A 25,817-nucleotide genomic window follows, 5' to 3' on the forward strand; every position below is an offset into this window, starting at 1 on the left:
GACAACAGATCCAGTGGAGCCATGGTGTCAGGAATCCAGGAGGGCCAGGGCACACGTTAGAAGGCCTTTGCCGGAAGGAGGAAAACTCTGCCACCCCCTCCAGTATTATTTTTGTAAAATTAACTCTGGCTAAAAGTATCATAAATTATCCAAATTAATTGGTTTAAATTTCTGGACAAACCCACTGAACACTCAGAGATAAATTACTACCTTCTAAATTACCCCTCTGTTCCCAGATTAGCATTTGTAACACTGTCACACGTCCCCGTAGCCCATAATTTATACAAAGTGAAACCAACTTTTACCCCCTGCTTCCATTTCAAAATTGAAGGGAAGTAACAAAGCTGTGGCAGACAGACATGTTGCTGCAGTACCACACTGTTCCTTTTTATGAGCCTTGCTACATTTCATGCAGAGATTCAACAGACTATTTAAAAGTTAAGCCACCTACACAGCTGATTTCTAGTGTGTTGATGTAAGTGGGAAGAACCCCCCCCCCCACCTGCTGTTATTTTTGGGCTGCAACAAGTTTGCTTAGTATCTGACCTATTTAAAAAAAAATCCATCAACCTAAAGGGAACTTGAGAATTATACAAGATACAGTACACACAGTCTTAAAACTCAGATGTAAACAAATCCCACTTAAGTCTTGGGAATGTCCACTCACTATCTGAGGCACATGGTTACAAATTAGACATAGTAAAAGGAATTTGGATTTTGTGTATTAGATGTTTTAACTTCAGTCTAAATTTAGACAAATGCTTTTTGAAAAGTTACTTTTTAAAAGATTTAGCCTTTACCTGAATGAAGTCAGAGTAACTTCAAATAGTCAAGATTTATTCAAACTGAGTCAACAGGACTGTTCAATTTAAGGCTTACAGAAGTAGGGCTGAGACTCTTAAGAAAAACAAAAACAGACAATGGATGTGCCTATGATATTGATTAGACAAGACAATACTAAAGAAACTTAAGAAAAATATTGAGTCCAAGTACTAGAAAAAAAGCAAAAAAAATCTGTTCAGAGTGTTTTTAGAGAAGTCACTAGTTTACTTGGGATATACATTTAACCTATTTTTTATTATAAATTTTTAAATTAAAGGGGCTTTTTTTTAAATAGAGCAAAATGTGGAATTTCACAGAATACAATTGCATAAGCACACTTCAGTGGCTAGCATTAAAATATTTTATGGAAGTGATAGTAAATGTTTGATATATCTGGAGAATATCCATTCAGTTTTTAGCCTAATGAGGCTTTAACTGTTCAAAATAAATAAATAAATAAATAAATCCAAGACCCAAATGCTATGCTACATATTACTTTAAATAAATTTCAACAAATTTTAAAGTGCTCAGGAACTTCTACTGTAGGACAATTTTTGTTCAGGTGAGTAAATTTCACTTCAGCATGATATAGAGGTATATTCTCTGGGTTTATGCTTCTGCATCTGTCACTGTGAACTACTGTGAACAGCATTAAAAATAAAAAATCCAGATTTGGTAAGTCTTGCACTAGATTTTAGCACCAGGACAAACGAAAATTGCAGGATGGATCTTTTCAGTCAGGCCAACTGAGCCAGCTTCTTCAGTTTCCCACATGTAGATTCCAAGTTGAGCTTTGGCTGGAATATTGTTTGCAAAGGCTGGTATGCTAGAATACGTCTGATCCTCTTCTAGTACCACTGTATGAAGCCTTGAAAGGTTTAAACACCAAGCTCTGCTTCCTGGAATTGTGCATTTGGCAAATGAAATTACTTTTCTGCTTGATGTAGTCATGCAACTCTAAACACAACTTACCAGGGGTTGGGGTTTTTTCTTTTTTCTTTGGTGGAAACACTTTATGGCTAAATTCAATATAAAGTGGCAAACTTTAAGTACTGTCACGCACAATGTTGAGCTTTCACCTGCTCTGCTTTATTCATGGAGCATTTGCATTATTGCAGGTGTATACCAGGCTACCTCTTTAATATCACATGGGCAAAAGCTACAATATGCAAAAATCAATAATCAAAGAGATATAGCCCTTCACGTGTGGCACATGGAGGAAGACAATAAGAAACCAAGCCTTCCACCTGGAGCAGGAACCAATGCTGAGGATTTACCTGGAGCCTGGAAGGACTGTTAATTACATCAGCCTTTACTTACAGAAGGAAATGGGAAGGCTACAAGGTCATCTTAATCTAAAAATGGCCCAACAATTTCAGAAGTGCTGTGTAAGTTACATGCACTCAACTCTGTGTTAAGAGATTGGTGCCTTATCCAGGCCAGGCAGAAGATACACAGGTTACCATTAAATGGCACACACGTCAGGCTTTTTGGGAAGAAGTGTGCACACATGCTGTTCCTGAAAATGCATTGCAACGCTAGGTCACTGCATTTGCGGGGGGAAACGGGGGGGGGGAGGAAAGGAAAGGAAATAGAATAAGCTCCTACTCCATGTCCCAGTTTCAAAATTCTACTTAATTTAGGCTCTCTACCCAGGGACCATTTCAGATGTTGAAGAAGAACAGATACTACATTTAACTTAAATCACTTCTCAAACTTTTGGCTATTTCAGGTTCTCTGTATTCATACGCAGCACTATCGCAAATCCAAAGCAAAACACTGTCTTAAGTATCACTACTTTCCCCCCCCAGTGGAGATTGACTATCTGCTGGGAGGAAGGAGGGCAGGGAATCACATTTTGAGTGAACTCTATGAAAATAGTACCAGCCTTAGTGAGCATGCTTCTACCTGTGTATTTCTGGTCTCACTTGGTTTCATGAGAAGTTTAGCAAACAGCAAGAATTACTCACCTGCTATTCTTGGCATCACTAATAGCAAGTGAGTGCTCCCTTTACATTTCCAGAAAGGCAGGTAGAAACAGCCCTTAACATACTATTACAGGCTGGAAAAGAAGTTTCATGTGAACGTGTTTTTATGGACAAGTTATTTTAAAACTTCCCTACAGTTAACTGCTGTAATGCTACAGCCCAAAATCTTTATACCACATTTTGGCTGGTGTACAATAGGATCAAGAGAAACTGTGTGAGCAGACAGTAGAAGATCACTACACAAAGCACATAGCCAGCCTTAAATGCAGCTCTAGAAAACACTGCAAAACTCCATGCACACAAGCCTGTGAAGAAGAAAGGGGCAAGGGGAGCTTAACCTAGAAGCCAAGCAGCCTACCTCATCTCCCAAGATGGGGACATTAAGTAAACAGGTAAGCACAACTGCTTTGACATGCAGTTATACAATGTGCAGAAACACTTCCCTTTCTTCATATGCAGCTGTCCTCTTGCACCATGTTGGGGTAGCCAGAATTGGGCCTTGCAAGAGTCTCTGTTCAGTGCTGCATCTTAGTTTGCATATTACGATTCTGTGGCTCATGGTTACAGCTGTTTGTTGGGGAAAATTTCTTTGGAATATTTGTGTATTTTTGCTGAGAATATTTGTGTATTTTTGCTGAGTATTACAAAATATTTAAGTGTCTCTGCTCAAAAATTAAAAATGTAAGGTAAGAGGAAGCGGCTTTGATCTTCTGAGGTCTCTCTGATCTCCTGAGACCTGCTGAGGTCTCTTCCAACCCTAATATTCTATGATTCTAGGCTTCTCTCGCCCATACCTCACCCTCTTTGCAAATAGGCGATTCTAGCTTTGTAAAAGCCAGTCCCATAATTTGCACCTAATGTAGTTATCTGTGGATGAAACAAGTACTAGAATTCCAAACCAAATAGAGGTTGGGACACATTGAGAGAGTAATCTAAAATAGTTTTGAAAAGATCTGCACATAGCTATTTACCCATTAAAACATCTCTATTTAAAGAAATGCTAATTAAAAAGTGTAGTAAAGAATAACTTAATCATTAAGAATTTGTTAATGGGAAATGATTGAGTCTATACATGACTAACTGATTTCAGTTTGGAAAAAATTGACTCTGACATCATATTTAAGTCTAGCTGAAGTTTTTTTTAAAAACAATTTTAAAAAAACATACTTTCCTAAAAAAAAAAAAAGGGGGGGGGGGCGGGGAGAACTGCCACTCTTACAAATCAGTATTTGGTTAAGGGAAATATAGTTAAATTAGAAACTTACCACACTAGTACAAATGACTAGTTCACGTTCATTGTCTGAATAAGTGAAATTCAGAGTAACAGCATATACAAACGTAAAACAAACTTTTTACATTTTCAGACATGTGTGTCTACCTCACTATATCTATGGTGCTCATAATGTTTATGTACAATGGATTTCTTTTTGAAAAGGTTTTAAAATTTAGCCCCTTTAATATTGGCCATTAGAAACATCATATTGTTAAAGAACCAATGGGAGCCAAGAAAAAACATGAGCTTTTATTTGTCTCTTTCCATTAATATTTCCGAGTTAGCAAACCTAACTGTAGTTTTTTATTTTTGGTAAGGGGACATGGACTAAGGTTTTATGGAAAAAAAAATACAAAATAGCATATGTTGTAATGACACTTCACTTAGTTTCATTCTAGTATATACAAGCCACGTTAACTGTATTAGGCAATTTTGAACTCTCCTCCCCATTACTAAAATGAGTATCACAGATATATGTTACTAGATACTGGAGCTATTGGGTGGGGTTTTTTTTTTTTTTAAGTTATATAAAAGGAAGATCAGATCCAAGCTATTGTTTAAGTGATACTGAAAACATCCCAAACTTCACTGTAATTCAGTTGATTTTTAAATTGGCTTTCATTCTTTAATGTTTTAAACATTTCAAAAAGAGTACCAGTAACTATCAGCAATGCTAAGGGTGGAAAAATCCTTTTCCTATCAATCAGCATGTACTCTCAATGGGCCACAAGCTACACTGGTTGAAGAGAAAAGTGTGAATGCAAGATTAAGTTCATTAATGAACTGCATTAGGTGAATAGCCACTTCAGTGCATTTAGGATGAATGCATCTAGGATGTACAGCATATGTGTAGGGATCACTGAAAGATGCACAGATTAATTTAGAATACCTCACAATCCGAATTACTAGTTGATTGCTTGTTTATATGCTTGAAATCATAGTGTTCTTAATTGATTATCTCAGCTCTGCAGTAAACATCACTGAAAAGCTTTAAAGTGTGCACAATAATGGCCACATAATTGTGTTGCACATTTTCCAAGTTTTAATTGACACAAAAGTGAGTCCATTGTACTTAAGACACTACACTGATTTCATTCTATTGCATGTCCTGCTCCAATTACATTTCTTAGAATACAGTATAGAGTAAAAGTTTTGTAGCTTTAAAATTAACAAGTGTGTGAAATCTGTAAGTAAAATAAGCAGCAGCAATAATTTTTGGGATTTTATCAAGAGTAGCTAGTTTTAAGTAATAAATACATTCCAAGTTGTGGTATTCACTATTCTCCTAGTTCACTGCTTTACTTTTTAATTCCCTTGTTTTCGGTTAGATATCCTTAAGACTTTCCTGTCAGCCTCGCACCAGAAGAGTCTCCTAACTCCAGTCCAGGTGCCCGTCACCCTTCACAGATAAGCAGTGCAATCTGACAAGGAAACTCATCCTGCTGTCATCTGCATGGCAACCTCAAGATTCTCCTGGGGAGCATGTCAGGATGTTTACAGACTTCATGAAACTCTAGGAGAACAGCTGTGTTCTTATCTTCTGTTACCTTGAAGAAAGTGAAAGAGGGAGAAAGGTTATTGTAAGTGGCACAGAACTGACCAATATTAGCGGTGAGAGGCTCACTCTCCTTTACTTCATCTAAATATAACCTGCAACTCTTGTGGTGTAAATTTGCATGGTAAACTGAAGACATAATAGCTACAGTTTAATAATAGCCTCATTGAATTAACAGATCTAAATAAAAGTTGGAAGTAAGCAATAATACCACTGAAATATTTTTTGAAGAATGCAGTTGTCATTTTAATGATGAAGAACAGAATGTGATAGCTGGCTAGCTTAGTATTTAAATCTTAAACAATTCACTTTTTGGTGTAGGGATATAATAAGTTTTCCTATACTGGAAAACCTATCAGAAATTTTTAAGATTCTTATAGTCCATTTTTTCCCTTGTGACCTGTACTTCTCAAAAAATTTATAAAATAGGAAAAAAGGTTCTTCATGGAATCCAACCCCTTTAACTCTTAATTTAAGCTTGCGTAAGGAATTGCAGCTGTTTAAATTAGTTGATGCATGTTTAACATCTGAGTTTTCAGGTAGAAATGTACATTTCTGATAAGAAAAAGAAAGAAAAAAAAAAGCAAGAGATGTTTTCTTCCAGCCAATACACATTGCTCAGAATGGAAATGAAAAAAAATCAGAAATGAGTACATTTCATTTCAACTTAACAGTTGAAACAAGGAGAGACCTGAGACGATTGTGAGATACTGCTGTCAAACCAGATTGGCACAGAGTATTCCTCCCACACCATTCTTGCAGGATACCAATGAGAGTCATCAAAGCTCCCGATAGTCCAATCCACACCTCTAAGCAGAGGAAGTTATTCATATCCCACTATAGCAATCTCTAATAGTTGTGATATGTACCTATTTTATTGGCCTTTTAAAGTTAGACTAACAGCCCCAGAAGCTCTTATTACCTGGATACCTCAAAGACTATACTGGAACACTGGATTTGCATTTAAAGAGAAGCTGTCAATATTATAAGATTCCAGGACTGTTTCTGTGTTTCGCTCTGAAGCCTAGAACGTCTGTGGAATCAGTGTGAAGTGATGAAACAGCTACGAACATGGCTGAGAGGTTTTTTTGTTCAGAATATCACCAAGTTCAATCATCACTGGGATTCATAGTCTATTACCAACCAATTTTTAAATTCTTAGCCATTTTGACTTTACAAATTACACACATGACAGCAAGGCATGTATTTATGTCATGCCAAGAATCCTAGATCACCACCACATTAGAGGTAACAACCAATCACCACCCTTACTCAACAGATAATTTGCATGCAGCAGTTTGATTGGTTGTATGAGGAAGACTGAATAGATGGATTATTTGGCCCAAGCATCATACTTATGCAACAGCATGGGCTTTCTGCTACTAATATGTAATGAAGTCACAACATTCAAAATGCTGCATTCCTCCCACTCTGACATGAACAGCATGTGCTAAGACTATTAGGCAGAAAGTAGGATTGTGGACCCTGTCATCTGGCCTGCAGTAGTCTTGGGCAGAAGGCCATATCAGTGGGAGGGTTTGTTTGTTTAAAGAAAGAGGCAACATTTCACAAAGCTAAGATTTTACCTAGAAGTCCATGCAACTTATGCCTGCCATTCTGTTAATTAACTCTGCAGTGCAAAATGTACTGAAATTGTGCTACAGTACCTTGGCGTGATCAGTGGCCTTAAACATTTGCATATTTATTTAACACACACCCTTCTGTTTATCTTGAAGACTGACTGGAGTAAAACTGATTAAGAATAGTGACTGAGCAGTGCAAGTCAGGACATCTTGTTGACAGAAGAGTGGCTGAAAACATTGAGGTCATCCATAAGTTTTTAATATTTTCCTCCAGAGAAAACAGGTCATCACAAATGGACTTCAGAAGCAATTCAGTCAGGGCCTAGCACTAAAATCCATGATCAGTCCTAACTCAGAAACTAATACTGTCAGTATACAGAGTCAGGATTTTAGGACCTCACATTTACCTTTCTGATGAATAATAGAATGAGATGTAATACTATGGTTAAGGGTCAAAGTCCTTTTTTATAAAACCCTCAGAGTTTAAGTCTAAAAGTTGAATTATGAGAAGAAAAATCCAATATATAATGATTTAAATAAGTCAATTACATTATCACATTTCTCTGCACTGCTAAAAATGCACCACAGCCTCCTGTTAGCATGAGAAACTAAAAGTGAAACTGACCTGCCTGTCCTTGTCCAAGGTGACTGAAAAACACAAAAAAACCCATAGCCCTTAAACATGATAAGCTAGAAATTCAGTATTTTAATAATTTACAATCTTGTTAGTGACAGAAAATTTGTTTTTAAGTCACTTCCTTTGACATTCCTATGAAACTCCTATGCTAAAGCACCTTTATATTTCAGCAAAGTCTGTATTCAGAAATTTCATGTACACTTTCAAAACTCAGCTACTTCAAAGAAGAGCCGCAAAAAAACCCAAACACAAACTGATCGAAAACAATCAATTTATCAAGCACATTGGGGCCTGAAAGTTATCTGCAATGTGTGATTTGCACCTTTGAAACATAAAACACAACAGGTGGAATTCTGAAAAATACCTACATCATTTCAGCATTTACTGTTTGCCTTAAAGAAATAATTCTGCAAACTTGGTCAGATTGTACATTCCCAAACTAAGCTCATAAAGAAACTTAGTTATTTTGTGGTATGGGAAGAAATATTAAGCACATAGCAACTGACAATTTCTGGTTTGAATTTTTGAAGCATTACTAACAAAACTCACAAAAACCTAGGTAGTTTTGTTAGAGGATTTAATCTTATGACAACAACCATTCCCCCCACCCCACCTTTTCTTTTTACTGAATGGGTACATAACTCAGCCTGCCCTGTGTGTTCTTTAATGCAACTGCTTCAAGACCAGGATCAAAGACTATCTTCTCACAACAGAAATTTGATAGGACTGGCACAACTGCAAGTTGGCTTTTACAACAGCTTTGATAAATACTGGTTTCAGAGTAGCAGCCGTGTTAGTCTGTATCCGCAAAAAGAAAAGGAGTACTTGTGGCACCTTAGAGACTAACAAATTTATTTGTTTGTCCCTAAAGGTGAATGCTTATAACTTCTCTTCACATTAACCTACAGTTCTGGTGCCACTACAAACCAGCAGTTAATAACCTTGAATATAGGAGCTCATGGCTCAAATAGAAAGATGAAGCTTCTTAAAAGTAAGAGACCACAAATGGCTATTTTAAATATATTATACCAGATAGATTCAGCAGTTTTCAAGTGCAGTTCATTTGACTAGTGAAGGAATATTTATCAGATGAATGAAGAGAGACCTACCTAATTACTCTAAAGCTTCAGATGGCTAGTACCGTACAACACCTCAAAATAAAACTGCAATTTAAAGAGAAGTTTGAGATTCTGGAAACTTCTAAGTCCCCGATGATTTACATATTATGGATTTACTGATTCAGGTCAACAGCATGAGAGGCAGCATGGTCCAGTGACTAGGGCTACAGCTAGAGATGTTTGGAACAATCCAGGTGGCAGAGGAAGAGGAGGGTAAAGAATAGCCCCACTTATAGGGGTGCTGAGCCACTGAATCAAACTGTAAACCCTGTATACGATGGAAACCACTTCAAGCCAGGAAGTGTTGTAGCACCCCGGTTCCAGCCCCTATGCCCAACTTAATGCAGCTGGTGAATCCTGTTGCAGGCTTGTTGTATATGACTAGCCATTTTGTATCTGCTGCAACTATATAAGTCCCCTTGATGAAAGTTAAACACACACCCAAGATTTAAATGTGCCACCTTTGTCTTCTGCTTAGTCTACTCCTGCCTTGCGTCTGGGTGGTGGATGTTATACAACTGTGTTATTAAACCTGCTTAAGACATTTCTCCCCAGGGAAAAGTCAAATACAGAGTTGGGTCAGCATTATGTTCTCAGAAGTCATTTGGCATTTTAATATACTATATACTTTGCTACCTTAAGAAAAGACACCATTCCCCACACTAATTCTATTTTACAAAGAAATATCAGATACCACATAGCTGGATGGAATCTAAAAGTTAAAACTAGCACTAATATTTAAAGGTCAAGATTTTATTATTTTATTTTTTTGAAGCAACAAGTTGGGCACTCAAAATCACTAAAGACAATTTAAGATGATCTGAGGAGGACAGATTTTTCAGAAAGCGACAAACTATCAGGCCCCTTTGATAGAACGGGGAAACATTAAAAAAAAAAATCACTAGCATGGGTCAAAAATACTAGACAAAAGGTTATGGGTCACTCTTTTCCTCTTTTTATTCATCAGGTGTGCACTGGAAAATCTCAATAGTTTATAAAGCAGGATAATGAAATGAACCAAGTAAAAGAGGAAAAGTTTTTCAGACTTCAACCAAACACAAAGTAGCAATAAATTTACGTTTCATGCCAATTTAGACATCATGGGTCATTATCTGAGAAAAGTTCAGCGCTGCCAACCTCAAGCACTGAAAACTCATTCTTCGATCCTCAAAATAAGATTAGATTTGCTTAAAAATAGTGATTTAAAAAACTCATTGGATTCTTTATGTTCACTGGGTTTTTAGCCTTTAAGGTACACACTGTTCACATTTTCAAGATTTTCTCCACAATCACAGGGACTAGATTTTTTTTAAATAAACTGAAGCAGAGATCCTTCCCTAGTCACTTGATTTTAGGAGCTGGGGCTTTGAGACGGAAAACAAATATCACGAGAGTTGGAAACACTGAGTTACACTTTATGTAAAGGCTGTTCAATTTACACCTAAAATTTTTACTCCTCACAAGTCAATCCCTGCAGAGACAATCTTCAATCTGATAATCAGACCTGCATGGGCATGTCTCTGTAGGCATGAGCAGAGGGGCTGCTTGCATGGATCCAATCTCAGGATCAGATCCCAACATAAAAAGAGGTCCATGTGACTGTTCTTGAGGCACCCAGGACTGGAAATCACCGTGTTAGCCCCCTGCCTCTCATGACAGGTAGTCTTGCTTATGACGACTGGGTGTAAACTCCCTAATGCCACCAGCCTGTTACTTCAAGCACTCTCCTCTGGGCTTTGCCAGCTTTATCTTTGTCTTACAGGTTAACAATAGGTCCCTGAGCCCCTTTGAATCATTCCCCTGTGATATCCAGGCTGTCAGTGGTTACTCTCTCTAATCCCAGCTCCTCTGTCCTTAAAAATAAAAAAGCTATGTTCCCCAGTTTACTAATGTTATCTTAAATCACTGCTCCAGTAAAATCACAGCACTCATGAGCATGTCTAATTTTTTTTTTTAAAGTGGGTTTATGTAAGAAACAATAGAGAATTAACTAGAAACAAAATAGTGGAAACAAATGGTTACAATGCAAAAATAAAATCATAACACACAAACTTGGGTCTACATTTAATAGTTACCTCTATCGAATAAAGTATGTGCCCTCCTCCCCCGCCCCCAAGTTCAGTCTGTTGCAGAGCAAGCCGGCTTCACAGGAACAATGATCCAATTTTTCATAAATCCCCACTCCCCAAGATGTCTCCTCAGTGAAAGGATGCAGAGGATCTTTCTTCCCCCCTCTCATATACTGAACTAGACTTTTGTCTTTATTCACAGGCAGGGCAAACATATGTCATAATGTTCCTTTTTTTTTTTTTTTTTTTAACCTCCAAGTAGTTTCCACTGTTGCAGTTATCTCTGATGATTTTCAATTGGTAGTCTTGGAGCAAGGCTAGACGTGATCCTTGCAGAGAACAACTCCCTCTGCCTGAATGGGCCATCACCAGGACATCTTACAGTAGAGTTACGAACACCTTAAGAATGGAGGTTGTTCGTAATTCTGAACAATGACTTAATAAAGTTTCAAAGGTGTATTATGCAGAAGGAAAATGCGGCTTTCCCTTCTTTTTTTAGGGGTTTACATTTAACACAGTAATGTACTGTATTTGCTTTTCTGGGGGGGGTGGGAGGGATGTCTCTGCTGCGGTCTGATTTGTACTTCCAGTTCCAAATGAGGTGTGTGGTTAACTAGTCAAGTTTGTAACTGTATCTACTGGTGACTAACTTTTACTCCAAGTCCATCAACCTTATTTTCAATACAAATACAGTAGAACCTCAGAGTTAGGGACACCTTGGGAATGGAGGTTATTCGTAACTCTGAAGAGTTCCGTAACTCTGAAGAAGAAATTACAGACTTCAGGCACATGGGGGAGAGGGGGCCACCAGGTGTATGGGGGCTCTGTGGCTTCTAACCCTCAGGCAGCCAGGCAGGGGGCTCCGGACTTCAGCCCCATGGGACCACCAGGACTCAGTGCTTTAGACCTGGGGGAGCGGTGGGGCTCAGGGCTCCCCACAGCTCTGCTCCCGGCTTCAGCATGGAGGGTGGGCATGCCAGGGCTTGGGGCTTAGCTATGGGGGAAGCTCTGGGGCTGAAACTGGTACTTCCCTCATAGCTAAAGCCCCCACCCCACCCCACAGGGCTAAAGCTGGGAGCAAAGCCATGGGACTGAAGCCCTGAGCCCCAGCACCCTTTGCGAGACTGAAACAGAGAGCAGAGCCGCAGGGCTGAAGCCCCAGGTCTAAAGCCCTGAGCCCCCCACTATCCTGCAGCTGCAACCCCAACCCCCCATGGCTGAAGCCTGAGCCTCGAGGCAGTACTATATTTATTTATTGGTCTGTGCTGCTGCCTGATTGATGACTTCCGGTTCCATAGGGTGTCCGCAACTCTCGTGTTCCTATCTTTGAGGTCCTACTGTACATTATTTCTTACATATTACCCATATGTGCATCTCACATTGATTATGAATCTTGACAAGTTGTGAGCTTTCTGTAGCTACCTTACATGTTATCCTTTATGGATAAATATTGTGTAAGATACGTATTTAGTGTAGTGAGTTTGTCAGGTCTGAAGTGAGAGCTGTTTACAAAGAATAGGGGATGCTTTGCCAAGGAACCTCTGTATCAAAATACATTTCACTCGGGCGTTTATCTGGGAAATCATCCCCTTAGAGATCTGACAAAGTGTAAGTGATCTGTAAACACTGCCTGTGAGCTAGGAATATACATTCTACATGGGTAAGTCAGCTTTCTCTTCTTTTTTTGCAGGGGAAGGCTGAGAGGGAGGAGATGGATGGGTAGAGTATGGTTTTAAGGTGAGATTACATATGGAAATACATGGCGAGGTACAGTAATTGAATCTTAGTGGCTTATTACTAGCCCTGATGGTTTGCCAGGTATCAGAACCCTAACCCACTATTGAGAGGAGTGGCAGAAGTATTGCTATCTGAGATATAGAATCATAGAATATCAGGGTTGGAAGGGACCTCAGGAGGTCATCTAGTCCAACCCCCTGCTCAAAGCAGGAACAATCCCCAATTTTTGGCCCAGATCCCTAAATGGCCCCCTCAAGGATTGAACTCACAACCCTGGGTTTAGCAGGCCAATGCTCAAACCACTGAGCTATCCCTCCCCCCCAAATTAATTAATGAGCAGACTGTGGGTAAGGCAGACAAATAGGAGCCCCAAGAGGTAGATTCTTCATTCAGGCAGGTTGGCATGAGGGAGAGAAACCACCACTTCCCTTCCTAAACCCACCACTGGTCTTGCCCACACTGATATATGGAAGCCTCTGAAACACAGTGCCCCAGAGAGGTAGTGATCAGGTCCCGTGGAGAAAGTAGAGGAAGCAGTTAGGAGTAGCTGAGGTGATCACAAGACCAGTGGCACAAATGTGATGGGAAGGAAGAAGAGTGTCCTGGGAACAAGGCATTTTCCATCGGCTTTCTTGATTTATTCCCCCTCTGACCCTCTATTTAAGTGGCTTTTTTCTTCACGCTGAGCCACCATGGGGCAACATCACTTTGTCTACACTAAGGAAATTTTACACAAAGTTTCCTACTTTTGCCAACACTGGTTCAACTCCAATGGCTTTAGCAACACTGGAAGACCCAATATAGGCAGCCTGGTGCCAGCATATCAAATGCCAGTAAAGCCCATTTCCAGCAGGATTGGAAGACATGCTGCTTAGGGAAGAGTGACAGCACCCAGATCAGTCTACACTAGAGCTTCCACTATGGCCAATAATGCAGGAGTGTTAATGTTCACTCATGTCGACAGGACTTGTGCCTGTGAAGGCCCAGACTCAACATTTCTCCTGGGAAAAAAAGTTCTCTCTGCCCATATCGGAGTAGTTATGTGGCTAGAAGTCAGGGAGTAGTCCTTTTAGAGGGACTTACTGAGGTCTATAGTTAGCACAGTTACTGCTGAATCTGGTTTTAGTCCTTTATCTAGATCATGGAGTGTTTCCCCTCCCGCTGAAACTTACAGGATTTCATATACCAGCTATTTAGCCTCCACTTTGTTGTTAGGGAAGGCAATTGTTATAGTACATCATTTCGAGCACACATCAAAAGGATTCATATTTCTGAGCCCAGAAGGAAGATATTTCCTAGAAATATTTTTGATTTATTCCTAGTCTGGCTGGAGCCTGGGAGGCTGAATTGTTTTAAAAATCAGTGCAAAATGGTCAGCTGAGAATACTGTATCCCTTAGGATATGTCTACACTACAAAGTTAGGTCAATTTTATACAGTCAATTGCGTATGTCCCCACTAAGCGCATTAAGTCGGCGGACTGCATCCTCACTACCATGGCTAGCATTGTCTTTCAGAGCAGTGCACTGGGGGTAGCTATCCCACAGTCTCCACCGCCCACTGGAATACTGGGCTAAGCTCCCAATGCCGGATAGGGCAAAAACATTGTCATGGGTGGTTTTGGGTACGTCATCAGTCGCCCCTCCCTCCGTGAAAGCAATGGCAATCATTTTGCACCTTTTTTCCTGAGTTACCTGTGCAGACGCCATATCACAGCAAGCATGGAGCCCACTCAGCTCACTGTGACCGCTGCTGTTGTGGGCAAGTCTACTGTGGGGGCTGCTATGATCCAAGTAGCCAATGCAATCATTGATGTTCTGCTATCAAGGGTAGTGACTCTGGGAAATGTGCGGGCCTCTTTAGATTTTAGGTGCCTCATATTCCTGTCCTTTGTCGCTGGTGAAGAAGTCTTGCAGCCGTACATTCCAGTCCGGTAGGTGCTGTAACACCCCATAGCACTTCGGTGGTTGACACATGTAACAGCTCCAGGGCTCTTGCTTTTTTGCCTTGGCCGAGGTACCTTGCCCTACCAGGACCTCAAAGTATTCGACACAGAAGCACCTGCAGCAGCTGGCATTGCTACAAAGCAGCAGCTCCTGGGTGCCTTCGCAGCAGACAGTGCAGTAGGACTGCTAGCCGTCCTTGTCCATGGTGTACGGCTCCACCGCTTCTGCTGTAACTCTGCTCTCCCAACCAGCAGCACCATGCGGTCGCACCTACCTCAGCCTACCCCTTGCTCCCATGGCTCATGAAGCCTTGACAGTAGTAAGGAGCAGTTCAACTATAGGCTGAGCAAGTGCAGAATGGTGGTAGAATGGGTCTTTGGACATTTAAAAGCTCGCTGGTGCTGTTGGTCAGACCTCGGCGCAACTAACACTCCCATTGTTATTGCTGCTTGCTCCATAATATCTGTGAGAGTAAGGGGGAGACGTTTATGGCAGGGTGGGAGGTTAAGGCAAATCGCCTGGCGTCCAATTTTGAGCAGTCAGACACCAGGGCGATTAGAAGAGCACAGCAAGGCGTGCTGTACATCAGAGAGGCTTTGAAAACCAGTTTCATGACTGGCCAGGCTTTGGTGTGGCAGTTGTGTGTGTTTCTCCTTGATGCAAACCCACCCCCTTTGTTGATTTTAATTCCCTGTAAGACAACCACCCTGCCCCCTTTGAAATAAAGTAACTATTGTTTTGAAACCATGCATTCTCTCTTTATTAATTTTAAAAAACGCAGTAACGGACAGGGTAGCCCAGGTGGGGTGGGGGAGGAGGGAAGGACAAGGCCACATAGCTGTCATTCAAACAGTTTGATTTTTAGTGTGGCTACAAAAAGTATTCTGTTGCTTGGGCCATCCTCTGGAGTGGAGTGGCTGGGTGCCCGGATCCTCCCCGTTCTTGGGCGTCTGGGTGAGGCGGCTATGGAGCATGGGGAGGAGAGTAGGCGGTTATACAGTGGATGCAGTGGGGGTCTGTGCTCTTGTTGGTTTTCCTGTAGCTCCAAGAGATGCTTCATCATGTCCGTTTGCTCCCCCATTATCCTCAGCATCGCATCCTGCCTCCGCTTTTCACGCTCACTTAATTCTTTCCTGGCCTCTGCCACTGAATGCCTCCATGCATTAAGCTGTGCCCTATCAGCGCGGGAGGACTACATGAGCTCGGAAAACATGTCATCATGAGTGCGTTTTTTTCGCCTTCTAATCTGCAATAACCTCAGGGACGGAGAAAATAAGGGGAGCGTAGAAACCATCTATGCTCTATGATTCTGGGGGGACTGCATGGTCACCTGTGCTGCTGAGTTCACTACGTTGACTAAACAGGAAATAAAATTCAAAAGTTCCCGGGGCTTTTCCTGTGTACCTGGCTAGTGCATCCAAGTTCCAAGTGCTGCCCAGAGCAGTCACAATTGAGCACTCTGGGATAGCTCCTGGAGGCCAATACCATCGATTTGCATCTGCACTATCCCAAAATTGACCCAGCAAGGTTGATTTTAGTGCTACTCCCCTCATCGGGGAGGAGTACAGAAGTTGATTTTAAGAGTCCTTTAGGTCGACAGAAGGGAGTTGGTTGTGTGGACACAGTCATTTTTAAAATCAACCTAATGCGGCTAAATTCAACCTAACCCCGTAGCGTAGACCATGCCTAAGATTCATCCTGAAACCTCAGAACTGAAATTTTAGGATTCCGCCTTTCCTGGAGAAGAGCAGGCTGAAGATGCTTCCTGGATTATTAGTGTTAAAGGGGTGCTGAAGTGCATACCTATCACTGGGACCAGTCAGAAAAGTTACTGAGTGGTTTCTTCTCTCTGTTGCGCTTGTTCCCAATATCTTCCTCATTCAAAACAGCATACCAAAAGGGATCACCTGTTCTGTTGGAAGTTAATGGAAGTTTTAAAAATTGAAGGCAATGTTAAACCTTCTCCTTTCCCCAGTAGTTTACTTCAGAGGGATATTTTCCATCCATCATCCAGCTGATGAACAGCTACTGAGTAAACTCTCACTTAGCTTTGCCAAATCCATTTACTCCAGATCTCCATCCTCCTTGCTTGCTTCTTCCTACAACTCTGACTGGGGTGAAGTAAAAACCACCCAACCATTTCCTGCAAGTCCCAGCTGCAATCAAAAAAGAATATCCCGCTCACCTAGACACCAGAAGAGAGTCAGAAGTTTTCCCTCAAGGCAGAGCTCAGATGTAGAGTCTCCCTCTCTCTCCTCCTCCCCCACAGCAACAAGATTCCCTAGACTCAGCTTCTCGAACAGAAATAAAATGGGGTGTGGGAGGGAAAAATCTTTCTTGGGGGGGAGTGGGGGTGGGGAGAAGGCAGGCGCGCAGTAAGAGCAAATAATTCAAGAGCCATTGTTAGAAGTGGCCAGAGGAAGATCTAAACAGAGGATGGAAGCATCATAAATTTATTGCATTGCCCCAGCAGCCTTACTAGCCACGAACAACAGGTTTTTGGAATAGTTTCCAAATCCCAGAGCAGCAATATGCAGCCTACTTAGACGGGTTAGTAGACATGCCTTCGTAAGTATTAACTGTCATCATCCCGAATAGCTATTTATGAAATAAAATAGTTTCACAGGTTTATTCTTTGAAAAAGGTTCACTTTACAATTATAAACAAAACAAAACAGGAATTGAGGCTTCTCAGACTACCATGCTTGCGCCCCAGCATACGCTAGCACGTCATGTGGTTTTGGGCCTAGATGAAGGCACACTTCCCAGGTATGTAGATGTAACAGGTTATCTTACTCACGAGTCAAATAACCTCACTACACTTCATTGCCCTCAAGTCCGTAGTTTACATAGGGAATAGACTCTTAGTATTTAGCACAATCCAACGTGCACTAAGGGAACTGTTAAACCACTTGGAAGCGTCCATTGCTTCAGGATATTAATGAACGTCATGAAAAGTTCAGTAAAAAGACACCGGTCCCCCATTCTGGAAAAATACATGAGTGACTAGCGACCAGACAATTACTAGACTAATTCAGGGCAGCTGACAGCATCTGTGCTGGAAAGGCTCAGGACTAAGCTGCCAGAGAGAATTTATTACCCTTTTGCCCTAGCGACGATGACCCATTATGTTCACTTACACAGGCCACACATCGTACCCGACAAAGAAACTGCATAGGTGACTTCAGTATCTTCCCATGCTTGTTGTCTAATTCAGAACTTCAAGAGTTTTCCCTTACCACAAGCCTACTTGTCACAGGGTAGCACTGGCCCTTTAAACAGGGAAGAGGCCAGTGCACCTGTGACTGCCAGCTGAGCTCCAGCTGGGGTATAAAGCAGCACCTGGGCCCTGTGGGCAGAGGCTGGGTAAGTTAGGCCTGAGAATCAGGTGAGAGAGAGGGAGGGAGCGCAGAAAGGAGGCTCTCACTGCCTGTTCCCCGGGAACACGGAGACCAGCCAGAAGTCAGGAGGCCTAGGTAGGGGAGAAAGACTCTGGAGCAAGGGGAAGGCCCAGGGGAGGACCCCTATGGCCCACACAAAGGGCAGGGTGCCAGAAGGGATGCAAAATCTTTATAAAGCCCAGGGCAAGTGGATTTTGTTTATGTTCTTGCTTCATCTGAGCTTTTGAACTCTAATAGGAGACTCCCAGGAGAAGCTGGAGAGCCCCCAAGTCTGAAGGGAACAACTGAGTGTGATGATCAGCCTAGAGTCATAGAAGATGGCAGAGCCGGAACCTTTAGCGTTATTGTATTGAACTTTATTTTGTTATTTAACAATTTTTGGGGGGGGAAATTGGGAATTGGTCCTGCTTTGAGCAGGGGGTTGGACTAGATGACCTCCTAGATGTCCCTTCCAACCCTGAGATTCTATGATTCGAGGGGACCACCTTAATAACTTAACCCACTGTATAACCCACTCTGTGTTGGGGAAGTATTCTTGAAAAATCTTGAGAAGGGTGGGGTGCCTGCAGGATCCCAGGATGGGGCACGCTAAGATGCCAACCTACGACACTACTATTCAGAACTACAGTATAATGGCCTGACAAGCTACACCCCTCATCACAGAAGAGTCCAGCAGCAGCATGAGTGTGATAGGATTCTTTGACATTTCACTGCTGTCACAGCAGAATTCCATACTACTGCTGCTGCTGGCTAAGCCCTCTGCAGATGTGGAAAGGCAAATTTCCATTGGTTAAAGGGCTAGTTATTTTTGTTTTATTTTGTGAAAGCATAAATTCTCCAAAAATTGATAGCTGAAGCTCCACTCTGACTCACTTGGGAAAGTCTTACAACCTGGTTGTGGGAATGATTTTTCAAGCACTAAGAATGAGAATACACAATAGAGATCCACGTGACAAGTTAATGCAACAATAGATCCGAAGTATGTTTTCTTAGGAAAAGCTCATACACACACACACGCACACTTAAAACTGAAAGGTGCAAAATGAAGGCACACGTTGAAGGTTGAACTATAAATGGCACATTCTAATCTACTTTCTATTGCTGGTATAAGTACATAGTATGTACTTGGTACAAGGTACATGGTACAAAGTATATATCTTTGTTTATTTTTTTATTTTTTATTTTTTTTTACACAAACAAAAATAGATCAAGTCGCTCTGGTTTTAGGGATTGATGCAGGCAGGCATTGTCCTTCAGCAATATTAGTAATCCTGTCACAATGTCAGTTATAGGCACTTGTGTGGAAAAGACAAAGAAGGGGATTAGGAGACTTGCAAACAGCCATTGCCTAATGAAACAAAAATCTTTAAATCATTCTGTTCCAATTCATACCAAATTAAAAACTGACAATTAAAGAAATCTTGCATCGATGTTAAAAACAGACTACTATCAATGTGCCACTCAAGTAAAAGTGTGAAAATTATGCATTTCTATACTAAACTCCATCCCTTCACAATCAAGTCCCATGTGACAGCACCTGGAGTAGCCTTAACATTTCTATTTTTACTACCACATATCCAAATCTCTTCTCTCCTTCCCCAACAGGTAGCAAGGAAAGTATCCACACAGAATTGGTTCTAGAGTTTAAAAAAAAAATCAAAAGTTATTTATATTGCTCACTTGTACAGCATTCACTTTGTGGCGTGACTTGACAAGTGTTTTTAGTGCAGTATTTAAGCAGACACCTGGAAAGTAAGAGGTATAAAAAATGAGGCTTTGACCCTCACTGGAGGGCATCCACAGAAAACAGGACTCCTTTTGGAATGGCCTTATCGCCCTTATTTTTCAACACAAGTCCCATCTCAAAACATAGTTCTGCAGCAATTCCTGTACCTGGGATCCTATAAACCAGCTCACTTCACCCGCTGCAACATTACACAAGTGAAAACAGAAACCCAATTAAATGATATTTCTCTCTCCATCTTGCATATCTGGTGTCTGCACTTGGATTTCAGTGTAAATGTCTAAAGGAAAGTCTGCAGAAATTTGACTTGTGCAGTTTACAACTGTCTCAAACTTTGCCAACTGAGTTTATAAATTCGTTGAACTGCAGTCAAACTGATCACAAGAATCCTCATAAAACAAAACTTGTGGTTATCTGGAGAATAGATACATTTGCCTTCACTACCTGCTGCAACGTTTGACTGTCACTCAGATCCTGCAGAGTATCACAGCTCAACAGAAGAGCTGTAAAGCACTTTGGTCCTGCAGAATTGATCACATTCTTAAGCATCGAGCTCGTCTGCTGGCTCAGTTTACAAACTGCACTGGCCAACTACACAGTTAATTCCTATTCCGCACTCATTGGCTTGCTTAGCAAGCCATTGTCTCTGACAGCTTCTCCAGCAGACCTTGTCAGCACTCTTACCCAGACCAAACTGGCTGAAGCTCCCAAGGTACAGGAGTCCTTGCACAGCTAGCTGGCCTCTAGTTGACAAACTTTGCTGGCAGGGCTTTGCCAGTTCTTTTTCTCTGTAGCTTTGCAAGTCCACCAGCTCCAAATGGTGCCATAATCTGCTTAGTCTGGAGTTAAAACAGCTTGCTGCATGTCCTAGGAGCATCATTAAGCCTTTCAGTTTTATAATCTCCTTCAGCAGCTGAACTTGTAAATTCTTGTAAGTAGATAGCTCGTTCATTAACGGTGCCCCCCTGAGCACTTGGAGCATGCAGTCCACTTGAATATTCTCCAACAGGGGCTCAAAACTTTTCCACAGCATGAGCCACAATTTAGGAGGGCAGGTGGCCCATAGACAGGACCATCTGCAATCACAGAGCCAATGTCCTGTCCATCTGCACGCTCTCAGCTGGAAACACGAGAGCAAACAAGCACTCTGCAACTAGCCAGCTCGGCAGACCACAGTCTGGAAACCCACAGCACATGGGCAGCCCTGCAATCTCAGACATTTGTAATGTATTTTGAGGCTCTCCCCTGCCTCAAATGTAGCTACATACATATGCTGACTAAACTGTTCACATATGAAGTTTGATGTTTCAGATCAGCTGTCTGAGTTGGTGAGAGGAAGCACGGCAAGTTTCAGCCCAGAAAAGGTAAATGTTTCAGAAAGTCATTTCACATAAAAACAGCAAGTGTTTTTACAACCTTAACTACATATAACTATATTTATAGTTTATATAGTATATATAGTTATATATATATAGTATAAGGTTTTTATAACCTTAACTACATTATCCTCACCACCACCATAATGTCTAGTCACACAGCAGGTCTGTGTATGTCCTGGTCACAGGATGGCTAGCCCAGTAAATGAAGTAGGTCCAGATCCCCTGTCCCAGAACAGGTGCTACCAATTAAGAGGGTGGGGCAGCACCTGGAGGCTTTACAAGGCCAGGGAGAATCTGAAGGAGGAACTGACTAGGAAACTATATTTGGGAGCAGGGAGAAAGCAGGAGAGCAGCAAGAGTGATTTGCTGGCTGCACCCCCAAGCCAAAGAGCCTGGGCTGACGTTAGGATCAGCAGCAGAGGGAATTGCCCGCTAGCTGTAAGTGAGAGAGCCGGAGCCAAGGGCCAGAGAAGGCCAAAGGCAGGATAGCTGCTGAGGAGCTTACCCGCTGACATCTCCAGGGCTGGAGAGCTGGATCCTGAGGAACTGTGTGAGGCCCATGGAGAGTGAGGGATGCTCCCGTGCAAGGATGCTCCCAGCAGAGGTGCTGCAGGGGTTCCCCTAGGGAAGACTAGGCTTGCACTCAAGTTGGAAGGGCTGGGGTGGCTGCCTTGGTACAAGGAAAAGAGAGGAGTGCACTGGAGAGCCAGGGCGTGATGAAGGACTCTGGAGCTGTATGTTGCATGTGCTGTGTGCACTATGCTAAAGGAATTCTGGACTATGGTATTGGGACTTGTTTTGTTATGATGTATGTGCACAAGACTTTGGCCATAAATGAACTACACAAGGGCTATATTTATCTTGGGAAGAGGCTTTGGACTATTTCTGGGGAATCTAAAGGAGGGAAACTAAGACAGGTGGGCAACAGAAGGGAGCTTCAGTCAAGGTGGCCCTAGGACTGTCCCTCTTCCAGCCCTTTTTCTTATTCTGCCAGGAATGCAGAGAATATGCACACAATGCCAGAAAACCTCTTTTGAAAATGAAATTGTAACCCAGTTTTACATTATTAGAACTTAGTACATGGAGTCTATGTACTGTGGTTCATTTTTGCTATACACAGATCCAGTCATCACAAAAAAGGTTATATTAAGCAAATAGCAATAGAGTTAACGTACAAAATGCCACAGTAGGTTTTAAAGTTTAGTAGCATCACGGCCATATGAAATATTACCAGTAGAAAGAGAGATAGGCGAGAATAAGGTCAAGTTAAGAGAGCTGTATTTCTTGGCGTGAAATGCCGAAGGAACATCAGTACTATAAAGCCATTTAATGCAGACATTTAGAGGTACTGTATGCGAAGGTATCTTTGTCCCACAAAAAGCTCTAGGATACAGGCAAAAAAAAAAAGGTGGTAAGATAAAGCTCATGAGACCCACTAAAGCGAGTTGTTTAAGAGAAGCATCTGATAAATCTGGAGCAGGATTTTCCTAAATGTGTTCACAGTCACAGTGAGCAAGACTCTCACTGCTAACCTCTTTTGCTGCGTACGAGGCCAGAGTTTAGGAGGGACTCTGAAATCCCCTTCTTTGGCTGGGGGAGGTTGCTGTGGCACAGACACTGAGTAAGACAGCCATAATGCTGCCTCCTGAGGATCCCCTTACACACCCTGGCACAAGGTGAGGTGCCAGGCAACAGCATGTAGTGCTGCCGAGTTTCTGTGCACCACTGCAGGAGATGCAGCAGACTTCTGAGGTTGCTCTAACTTAGCCAGGCCCCTGGGGTTGTCTACAGTACACCAAGGACCTTTCCAGACCCCAGGACCACACAGGTGCCACGGTACCTTAGGTGCTCTTCCCCCCCGAGTTCTGATTTCCACATTGAGGTTCTTTGTGCTTCTTACAGGTGCACACAATGCTTTTGGGCAGCCTGTTACCATAGAAGTTTGCCTAATATGGGCTATATCATGCATAGGTTTGGCAGTTAACATTTAAAAACAGACCTGGATATGCTAACAAACCCATTTATGGTGTGAAAGCTGTAGAAAGCTCTTGGGATACTTGGCATTAGGGAGGAATATAGAAGAGAAGCCATTCAGCTCAGGGAGTTTCAGGTTTATGAAACTTCCAGCCTAAATTCTCTATCATAAAAGACAAGCAGAGACCAAAGAGTGCAGAAGGATATTTTCTTATGTTTAAGGAACCGTTCACAGCTATAGACCAGAGTTCAAACACACACACTGCCTCAGTCCCTGCAACTAGAACACCCATCTATATTTGCCTCTATATCAATCCCAATTCTAGCTTACACTATTAAAGCTTGCAACATAGGATAACTCCCCTCCATATATATTAGTAAATGTTTCTCATGAACGTGTGGTCAGCATGTCAGAACTGCTCAAACAGCATACATTTTTCACAAAAGCTTTACACAGAAGTGTATACGGTTCACCAAAAAATTCAAGATTTGGTATTTTTTTTGACTAGCTCCAGCCCATCGTGAATCAGTCAAGGTAGCAAAGAAAAAACACACGCACGCAAAAACAAAACCCCAGACAGTCTCAAAAGCACATTACTGAAATCAGACTAAAACCAATCTCATCCTCAAGTCATGAGTGACTCGTAGGTAGGTCAACCCAGATGAGATTTTGATATGAATGTTTGCCATCCCACACTCTGAACTTTAGTTGACCCGAGCAGCCTCCGGCCTCCATTTTTCCAAATGACTATAGAATTGTAATTCTCACACTCACTTGTTGAGCTGGCCACCCATTTCATAACCCATAGAGCAGATCTCTGAGTCAGTTTGTTCTAAAATTTTTGGCGTCTTCTGATATATGCTCCTACAATCCTACTGCAGGTGCACTGCTAGTCTCGCCAAGTGTTTGAATCCAAAGCTGAGTGTATGTAGACCTTGGCAACTAGCTGAGCTGTTCATTATATAAAAAAAAAAAAAAAATATGAGGGGGGGAGCGGAGGGAGACACCTCCCCCCTCCCCCGCTATTAGGGGGCCATCGATCAGAGTATGAGGCAGACTGCTGCTTACTCCCCTCTGCTACTCCAAGATTGTTCTCTGCCTGTTACCTGCTGCTCTACAGTCAGGATCTGTGCTCCCATAAGCACTGACCCCACCTCCTTTAAAAGCAGGAATGAACTACCAGTGATGGGGAACTAGGAATAGGTAGGATTCCTCTTCTTCAGGGATAGCTAATGCTGCAGCTGGGAGCACGTCCCCCAGGGTGGGCAGACAGACACGCTAGCTCTGCTTGAGCTAGCATGCTGAAAGACAGCACGGTAGCTGGGGATAGCACAGGTGGCAGTGCAAGCTAGTGGCCTACGTACATACCTAGGGGGTCTGCGCTGGTTTGTACTCAGCTCGCTAGCCTAAGCCACCACCTGTGCTACTCCCAGTTGCACTAGTGTTAATGTGCCTGCGCAGGTCTGTCAACCTGAGCTGGGAAGCACGCCCCCAGCTGAAGTGTAGATATACCCAAAGAGAGAATGGGTAAGTCCTAAAATTCAAAATGCCCCTGAATACACGGAGAATGCAGAGATGAAGGAGGGGCATAGCATCTCCCCTCAAAGACAGCCGGGGCTGGGAGGACAGTACACTTCCTCTTTGCAGCTTCCACTCTTCGGGAGAACAATTAGGCTGAAGCCATTTCCAGGCAAGAAGCTGAAGACAGAGAATGGCAGGAAGGGATTTGAATAAGCATTTGAACATTTGGATGTTATGGCAAATCCAAAAAATTCTGGTTCTAATATTAAGGTGATCACACTACCTAAAATTCATTGCAATTCACAAACAAGAGGATAACACAGAGGTGGGCAAGCTACTGCCCACGGGCCACATCCGGCCTGCGGGACCCTCCTACCTAGCCCCTGAGCTCCTGGCCTGGGAGGCTCGCCTCCGGCCCCTCCCCCACTGTCCCTCCTCCCCTGCAGCCTCAGAGCACCGCGCTACTGGCACAATGCTCTGGGATGCTGGGCAGCTCAGTTGCAGACCCATAGCCTGACCCAGTGCTCTGGCAGGCATGGCTGTAGCACTGCCAGCCACCGGTGCTCCAGGCAGCATGGTAAGGAGTCGGGGGGGTTGGATAGAGGGCAGGGGAGTGGATAGGGGTTGGGAACAGGGGGGTTGGATGGGGCAGGGGTCCCAGGGGGGCAGTCAGGAAGGACAGGGGGGTTGGATGGTGTGGCAGGGGGCAGTCAGGGGTTCCAGGGCTGGTCAGGGAGCAGAGGGTGGTGGATGGGGTAGGAGTCCCAGGAGGGCCGTCAGGGGGCGATAAGCGGGGGGGGGGGGGGGGGGGGGGAGGTGTCAGATAGGAGGCGGGAGCCAGGCCAGGCCTGGCCTGGCCGTTTGGGGAGATACAGCCTCCCCTAACCGGCCCTCCATACACTCTTGGAAACCCGATGTGGCCCTCAGGCCACAAAGTTTGCCCGCCCCTGGGATAGCTGGATGGATGAGGAGACCCATGTACCACAAGACCTTAAAGAAATATTGGAACTTTTTACTGTGGTGATAAAGGTGTTGTTTACTATTCAATGGATCAATACTCCATGAATTTGC

General features: G+C 42.7%; 1 long non-coding RNA gene across 1 annotated transcript; it reads right to left on the minus strand.

Moving 5' to 3' along the window:
• Positions 1–1,884: 1,884 nt before the first annotated feature.
• Positions 1,885–25,370, minus strand: LOC122466533. Its single transcript, XR_006292137.1, has 2 exons — positions 6,561–25,370; positions 1,885–5,630 (listed from the first exon to the last, which is right to left on the minus strand). It is a non-coding gene; the product is annotated as an uncharacterized LOC122466533 (long non-coding RNA).
• Between the last annotated feature and the right edge of the window lie 447 nt (positions 25,371–25,817).

This window comes from Chelonia mydas, chromosome 7 (assembly GCF_015237465.2).
Source record: "Chelonia mydas isolate rCheMyd1 chromosome 7, rCheMyd1.pri.v2, whole genome shotgun sequence".
Taxonomy (NCBI): domain Eukaryota; kingdom Metazoa; phylum Chordata; order Testudines; family Cheloniidae; genus Chelonia; species Chelonia mydas.